The 7,500-nt window shown below is 38.2% G+C and overlaps 2 protein-coding genes across 2 annotated transcripts in view; one reads left to right on the plus strand and one right to left on the minus strand.

The window, feature by feature from the left end:
• Positions 1 to 7,500, minus strand: part of LOC135113039 (cyclin-I-like) — a 110,114-nt gene that overhangs the window by 10,418 nt on the left and 92,196 nt on the right. The window lies entirely within an intron of this gene.
• LOC135112989 (uncharacterized) overlaps positions 1 to 7,500 on the plus strand; it is a 20,863-nt gene that overhangs the window by 4,140 nt on the left and 9,223 nt on the right.

Consider the following 7,500-nt stretch of genomic DNA (forward strand, 5'->3'; position numbering starts at 1 on the left):
GTGAAAATCTGATAATACGAATAAATTAAAGTTATGAATATTCTAAACCCACTTACTCTTAGTTTCAGAGGTTGTGTTGCATTTTTTTTTTTCGGAACTACCTCTCTAATAAACATGAATTTGGATCATGCTTTGAGCTTTTCTTTCAAACACTACGCTAACTTTGATCACAGTTTGCACCCGATATGTTGCTAAGTTCTATTAGGAAGTGTGTGTGTGTGTGTGTGTGTGTGTGTGTGTGTGTGTGTGTGTGTGTGTGTGTGTGTGTGTGTGTGTGTGTGTGTGTGTGTGTGTGTGTGTGTGTGTGTGTGTGTGTACGTGCGCGTGTGCCAAACCAGGAAGAAAGAGAAAAAAGAAAATTCCTGGATATGCTATGAAAAACTGGAAGCTGGAAACTAGAAACTGGAAGCACCTACAGGTCAGATTCCAGTTCAAGCGACAGAGTTATCATCACCATCCTTCCTAGCCTCTCATTACGCTACACGCTCATGGCAAATGGAGGAGAAGACACAGAGAGATAAGAGTGACCGTGCCAACACCTCACCACCAATTCCTTTCTATGCAAGGCTGAGGTTAAAGAGAAAAAAAAAAGGTTAAGAATTCATACAAAGTAGGTGTACTTGTTCATTTATTTTTTTCTTTGGCAGAGCTGTATTTTTTTTGTGTGAGAGAGAGAGAGAGAGAGAGAGAGAGAGAGAGAGAGAGAGAGAGAGAGAGAGAGAGAGAGAGAGAGAGAGAGAGAGAGGCAGAAGATATTGTAGTAGTTATATTGAAAGGAGTAACAAGTTAAACAATGACATTTACTACTACTACTACTACTACTGTGTCGATACCGCCACCACCACTACCACAACGACACCACCACCACCACCACTACCAACAACAACAACAACATCGAGGAACCATATACTTTTACAACCTCGGCAATCGGAAAGACTTAAAAGCGATACCCTCAACAAACTACCACCACCACCACAAGTCTGTCAGCTTCCGGGTTACCGCCTCACATCTACACACATTCCCTTAACCGCCCCGCCCCTCACCGACTCGCCCCGCACACTCCCTCCCAGTCTGGCAATCGCTACTGTCTCGCGCTTCCTTACAAACTTAGATTCGTATTTTAGAGACACATTACTCTCTCCCCACGACTATTTTCTAAGGCCACAGAGATGATTAGCCGGGTTCTTAAATGTTTTTCCTGTTAATTATGTAGAAATGTCGTTAATCTGTCACTAGAACCGTAAATACACGCTTGAAAACCCCTATAACTTCATCATGACTATTCAAAGGGCACAAAGATGATTAGCAAGGTTTTCAAGAGTATTTCTCATGATAATAGTGTAGAAATCTTGTTAATCTGTCACTATAACCGTAAAAAAAAACACCATTGAAGAATATGGTCCTTTGAAACACCGCTCCTTATATACGCCTTAGTATTTCAAACACACACACACACACACACACACACACACACACGCGATGACTAAGCCGATGTCACAGTTTCCTATCTCTGAACTTTTCAATAGTGTAGTTTGTCGTAGTTCGCAGGTATTTCAACTTGCTTTTTCTTCCATTTTATCTTTTATTCACGTATACTAAACAGTCTTGTGTTGTCATTGAGGTAAAATTGTTGATGTTCTTGCGTGCGGTTATGACAATAGCATCTCCTCTTGTTATTTATTTATTTATTTTTTGCGAATAGTGCATATTTGTATGTATTTACTTGTTTATTTATTTATTCATATACTTTTACCGGACCACGCCTATTGCAACTCTCAATGTTAGTGTTCAGTAACTGTGGTTGTGGTCAGTGAGATGGATGAATAATAACGAATAATAAAGTGTGCGATTTTACCAGTCTCTCTCTCTCTCTCTCTCTCTCTCTCTCTCTCTCTCTCTCTCTCTCTCTCTCTCTCTCTCTCTCTCTCTCTCTCTCTCTCTCTCTTTGTCATTCTCTCTCTCTCTCCCTATTTGTCAATATCAAAAGCAAGAAAGCAAGAGTCATTCTAGAAAACATGAATTATGAGCGAGTTTGCTTTCTCTTACATGTCCTGAGAGAGAGAGAGAGAGAGAGAGAGAGAGAGAGAGAGAGAGAGAGAGAGAGAGAGAGAGAGAGAGAGAGAGAGAGAGAGAGAGAGAGAGAGAGAGAGAGAGAGAGAGAGAGAGAGAGAGACTTTTTATTTATTTAACAGATATATAATACAGGAAGTGTATTTTTACGGAAGCAACACACACACACACACACACACACACACACACACACAGACACACACTTTTTTTACATAGATAATTCGCACCCAGTTTCTTGCTACATTCGATAAGGAAGAGTGTGTTGCGTGTGTGCGTGTGTGCGTGTGTGTGTGTGTGTGGGCGTCAGTGCAGGTGTAGGGCAAGGCAAGCAGGTGACCTCATTAACTAACTACGTCAGGTTGACTCTACAGGTGAGAGGGAGAGGGAGAGGGAGAGGGAGAGGGATAGTAGGAAGGGAGTCATTTTATATATGGATTAATATAATAGTTTTTGTTGTGAGTGGTGGTGATGGTGGTGGTGGTGGTGTACTCGTAAGAGGAAGTGTAGAAGGAGGAAGAGAAGGAGGAAGAGGATATGGAAAAGGAGGAAATAGGAAGGAAGAGGTGGAAGAAGAAAAACAAGAAAAGTAGAACAATGATAACAACTGCTGTGACTACTACTACTACTACTACTACTACAAACAAGTATGAAAAAAGATGAGGAAAGGAAGGAGATTTCAAGATTAAAATGGATGAATGGAGAAGAGGAGGAGGAGGAGGAGGAGGAGGAGGAGGAGGAGAAGGAGAAGAAGAGTTACAGGATGATGAAGCGGAAAAGAGAAGAAGCGAGAGAGAGAGATAAAAAAGAGGAAGTAATTGAAATAGGAGGAGGAGGAGGAGGAGGAGGAGGAGGACGAGGAGGAGGAGGCGAATAAAGAAGAACAGGAAGCTGAACGGGATGAGGTGGGGAGGGAAGGAGGGAAGAACAAGAAGAGAAAGAGGAGGAGGAGGAGGAGGAGGAGGAGGAGGAAACATCTGTTGTCTTCACTCGGCCGATGGTCTCTAGTGTACACACCGACAGGACGCCAACCTCCCGCGCGCGCACACACACACACACACACACACACACACACACACACACACACACACACACACACACACACACACACACACACACACACACACCTAAAGAACGTGATTTTATAGCCATTGAACGTTATAGTTGTGGTAGGAGTAGTAATAGTAGTAGTAGTAGTGAAAATAGTAATAGTATTTAATTTAGGGTACTGCTACTACTACTTCTACTACTACTACTACTACTACCATAACCACCAACACACATCACTACAAAGAATAAATAATGATAAGTCGAATTAATTAAAGTACGAAAAAAAAAAAATTGAAAGGGGACGAAACAAAGTGAAAAACTCAAGTCACTCATTGCCACCATAGATATTTGAGCGAAACAATATGGAAACAATTGAACGAGTGGAGAGATCTATTGAAAGACTTACTGAACGATCATTTTGCAACACACACGTAAAGAAAGAGTAGTAGTAGTAGTAGTAGTAGTAGTAGTAGTAGTAGTAGTAATAGTAGTAGCACCAACAACAACAATAATGATAGTAATAATAATAATAATAATAATAATAATAATAATAATAATAATAATAATAATAATAATAATAATAATAATAATAATAATAATAATAATAATAATAATAGGTTTGGAGATTTCAACAGTTTAATAAAAAGTAATCCAAATAAGAAATAAATTACTAATAGTAGAAAATTGAGAGAGAGAGAGAGAGAGAGAGAGAGAGAGAGAGAGAGAGAGAGAGAGAGAGAGAGAGAGAGAGAGAGAGAGAGAGAGAGAGAGAGAGAGAGAGAGAGAGAGAGAGATACCTACTACACACATACATAAACACAGACAAACAAACGGACATAAGAAATCAGAATAAAAAAATAAAATAGACCAAGAAAAATAAAAAATTCAAAACAAAGGAACAAAAAAAAATAACCCACCCAAAAAAAAAGATGAAAAGGAAAAAAATAAATAAATAAACAAAACTTAAGCTTAGTCACTTTTTGTACCGTTAGAATATCATCATAATATTTTGCCTACTGTGTAATTATGGCTTTTTGGGGGGAGGAAGAGGGAGAGAGAGAGAGAGAGAGAGAGAGACAAAGAGGAGGAGGGGGTTAAGTGAACAGGTGGTGGTGGTGGTGGTGGTGGTGGTGGTGGTGACCATATGCTGTCTTATTTGGTTAAACTCCCCGTGCGCCACCAACACTTCTTTTCACGGCCACTTCACCTCTTCTCTCCTCCTCCTCTTCTTCCTTCCTTCCTTGCTTTCTTCGTTTCTTCGTTTGGTCTCGCAGCGGTGGTGGTGGTGGTGGTGTTGCTGGTGGTGGTGGTGGTAGTGTAGTTTTAACCTTCGTTCCCTTTTTTTCATTATCATTATTCTTAGTCTTGTTCTTCTCCTTCATTATCGTCTTCATTCTCTTGTTCTTGTTCTTCTTGTTTTTCTTCATCTTTCTTGTCGTCTTAGTCTTATTTTTCTTCTTCCTTCTTATTATTTTCGTTATCTTGTTCATTCTTATCGCCTTCACTTTCTTTGTCATCTTTATCGCTTTCTATCTTCTCTATCTTTTTCTTTCATCACTACATACTTTCCCTCCTCTGCATCATTCATCTCTCTCTCTCTCTCTCTCTCTCTCTCTCTCTCTCTCTCTCTCTCTCTCTCTCTCTCTCTCTCTCTCTCTCTCTCTCTCTCTCTCTCTCATTTTTTTTCCTTTTACTTTTTTTTTCCTTTTCTATATATTTTCCCTCTCTTTTTATCATCTTTCTCCAATTCGTATCTCATCTCTTTCCCATTTATTTATTTTTTTCACAAATGAGCGTTTCTGGTATTTTCCTGATAACATTTCCTCGTATCTATTTAACTAAGAGCTTTTAACTAGATTCTTTTTTTTTCACTCGTCATCTGCTTTCCAGTCATGTCTACTTTCTCTGCGATAACTCGAGTCTTGCATTAACTCTAATTTCACTAACCTCCTTTCTTTTCTCTTCTTTTTACTTTCTTTCCGTGTTCATAATCGTCTGTCTTCATTCCACATTCTCAAAATCCTCTTTCATGTCTCTCCTTTACTTTTGAAGGTCTGCAGTGGAAGTTATTAGTAGTTTCCAAGTGTTTTCGTGATTCCAGTGACAGTTTGACAAGTATTCTAGATATTTAACAGGCTACAATGGGAATTACTGGTGTTTTCATGGGTTTTCGTGATTCCAGTAATAGTTTAATATGTATTTAGCATCTTTGAGAGGTTCAGTGGAAGTTATTGGTGTTTTCAAGGGTGTTTTTGTGATTCTAGGATCCTGTATTTTTGGCAGACTGGAGTGGAGTTTGTTTTGGTTTTCAAGAGATTTTATGATTCTAACGATAGTTTGATAAGGATCTTTTTTTTTTCTATCTAGAGACTCCATTACATTCTCTTAACTCCATCCTCTTAACGACTCTTTCTTCCTAACTCTAGCACTCTTTATTCCAAGCTTCTTCCTCATTAACACTGACCTAACTCCATCCTTCTCTTAACTTTCAATCTAGAATCTCTTATTACTTTTCCTTTTAACTCCAACCTATTGATTTGTGTCTGAGCTTCAATTTTCTTTTCCCTAACTCAACTCTCCTTGCTCCTTAAACCTTCAAACTCCAACCTCCTCCTCTTAACCTTTCATCTCAAAACTCCAGTACCTTCCTTATTAACTCCAGCCTTTTAACTTGTCCCCAGTGTCCTTCCTTCTATCCCCAGCTTCCTCCCTCCTGACCTTCCCCTCCCACTGCTGCCACCTCCCGCTAAACTATTACGCAGGAATGAGGGACTTGCAGTGCCTTGAAACTGTAGCGTTAAAAAAAAAAAGAAGAGAGCGCACGAGTGAGGTTCAGTAGAGTAGTGACCGACAAGACTAACAGGAGATGCTATAGTGAGAAGAAAACTAGTGGGGCCAGCTAGCAAGTGCGTGCGACTGTGAAATTCAAACCTAATTCAGAAGCAAACGCAACATTTTTTGGGGCAATGAAAAAAAAAGGTCAGACAGGAATTCATTTCGAAAAACTAGACTATAGCAAACTGGATACATGAAAAAATGAGCAGGTGAGCGAGGTTACAAGCAGAACCACTTCCTCATTTATTAGATCGGCACGAATTTTAGGAGAACCGCACAAAACCTCCACAAAACTAACGGTTGCGAGATAAGAATTATTATTATTATCTTTTTTTTTTTGGGGGGGAAATAAAGAAGACGAGATTTAGGCGAAACAAAAAGCAGTAGACAAGTATACGCAGATAAGCAGCGAGATAAACCCAATAGCAGGAGAAACAAAGAGAAGATGCTCACTAGGAACGTAAGGTTGGACGCTGCCTGAGGTGGATAATACAAGGTGGGTCTAACTGTTCACTCAAAATACGAGGAAGAGAAGTAGAAGAAGGTAGAGGATACAGTTACCCTAATTCCACAATGCCCAGCTAATTGCATGTTTACAACTCGAGTAGAAATCAATATATGGACTACTGGATTGCTTTATATTAAGACCTAACAAATACTAAGCCTCCAGGAACGTAATGCGAGAGATGGTTGTCCCATAATGAGTTTTCTTGTCTGAAAGCTTTGTACAATATGAGATCAGTACTCTGAAGCTCAAGTACAGAGAAAAGTGCTGATACCTGACTTGGAAGCGTTATGATGATGAGAGAAAAGTATGCACGTTGAATAACACTGTAGAAAGAAACAAAGGTGGACAGTGTTGATGCGTGACTCAGAAGAGAAATGATGGAGAGATTGGAAGATGTTAGATAAATGCACTTAGAAGTAAAGAAATGGAAGAAGTATTGACAGATAACTTAGAAACGTGATGATGGAGAGATTACAAGATACGTTAGATAAATACTACACTTGGAAGGAAAGAAAGGATAAAAGCGTTGATAGATAACTTAGAAACGAAATGGAGAGAGATAACAAGATGCATTAGATAAATACATTTAGATGAAATAGAGGAAAGAGTGACAGGATAAAGAATAAATACAGTGTAGCGTTACTTGTTAACTTAAGAACCTAAAGGTAAGATAAAGGCAAAAGATATATTTAGAAACTTCTATTATAAGCAACATACCAAAACTCTTCAATGTCGTTTTCTTATTTTTTTTCCCTCCATTCAATAAATTTTTTTCTTTTCTATTTTTATATTATTTATCTAGTCATTTGTTTATATATATATATATATATATATATATATATATATATATATATATATATATATATATATATATATATATATATATATATATATATATATATATATATATATATAAGTTTCCCGGCAACATTCAATTTTCTCCTTTCTTAGACTTTTTCTCAATCCGAACCATTTTTCTTTTTTTTTTTATCATCATCATCACTGTTTTCTCTTAGATAACCAACCTGAATTTCCTGTTA

The sequence above is a fragment of the Scylla paramamosain genome, chromosome 25 (genome assembly GCF_035594125.1).
Source record: "Scylla paramamosain isolate STU-SP2022 chromosome 25, ASM3559412v1, whole genome shotgun sequence".
Lineage (NCBI taxonomy): Eukaryota > Metazoa > Arthropoda > Malacostraca > Decapoda > Portunidae > Scylla > Scylla paramamosain.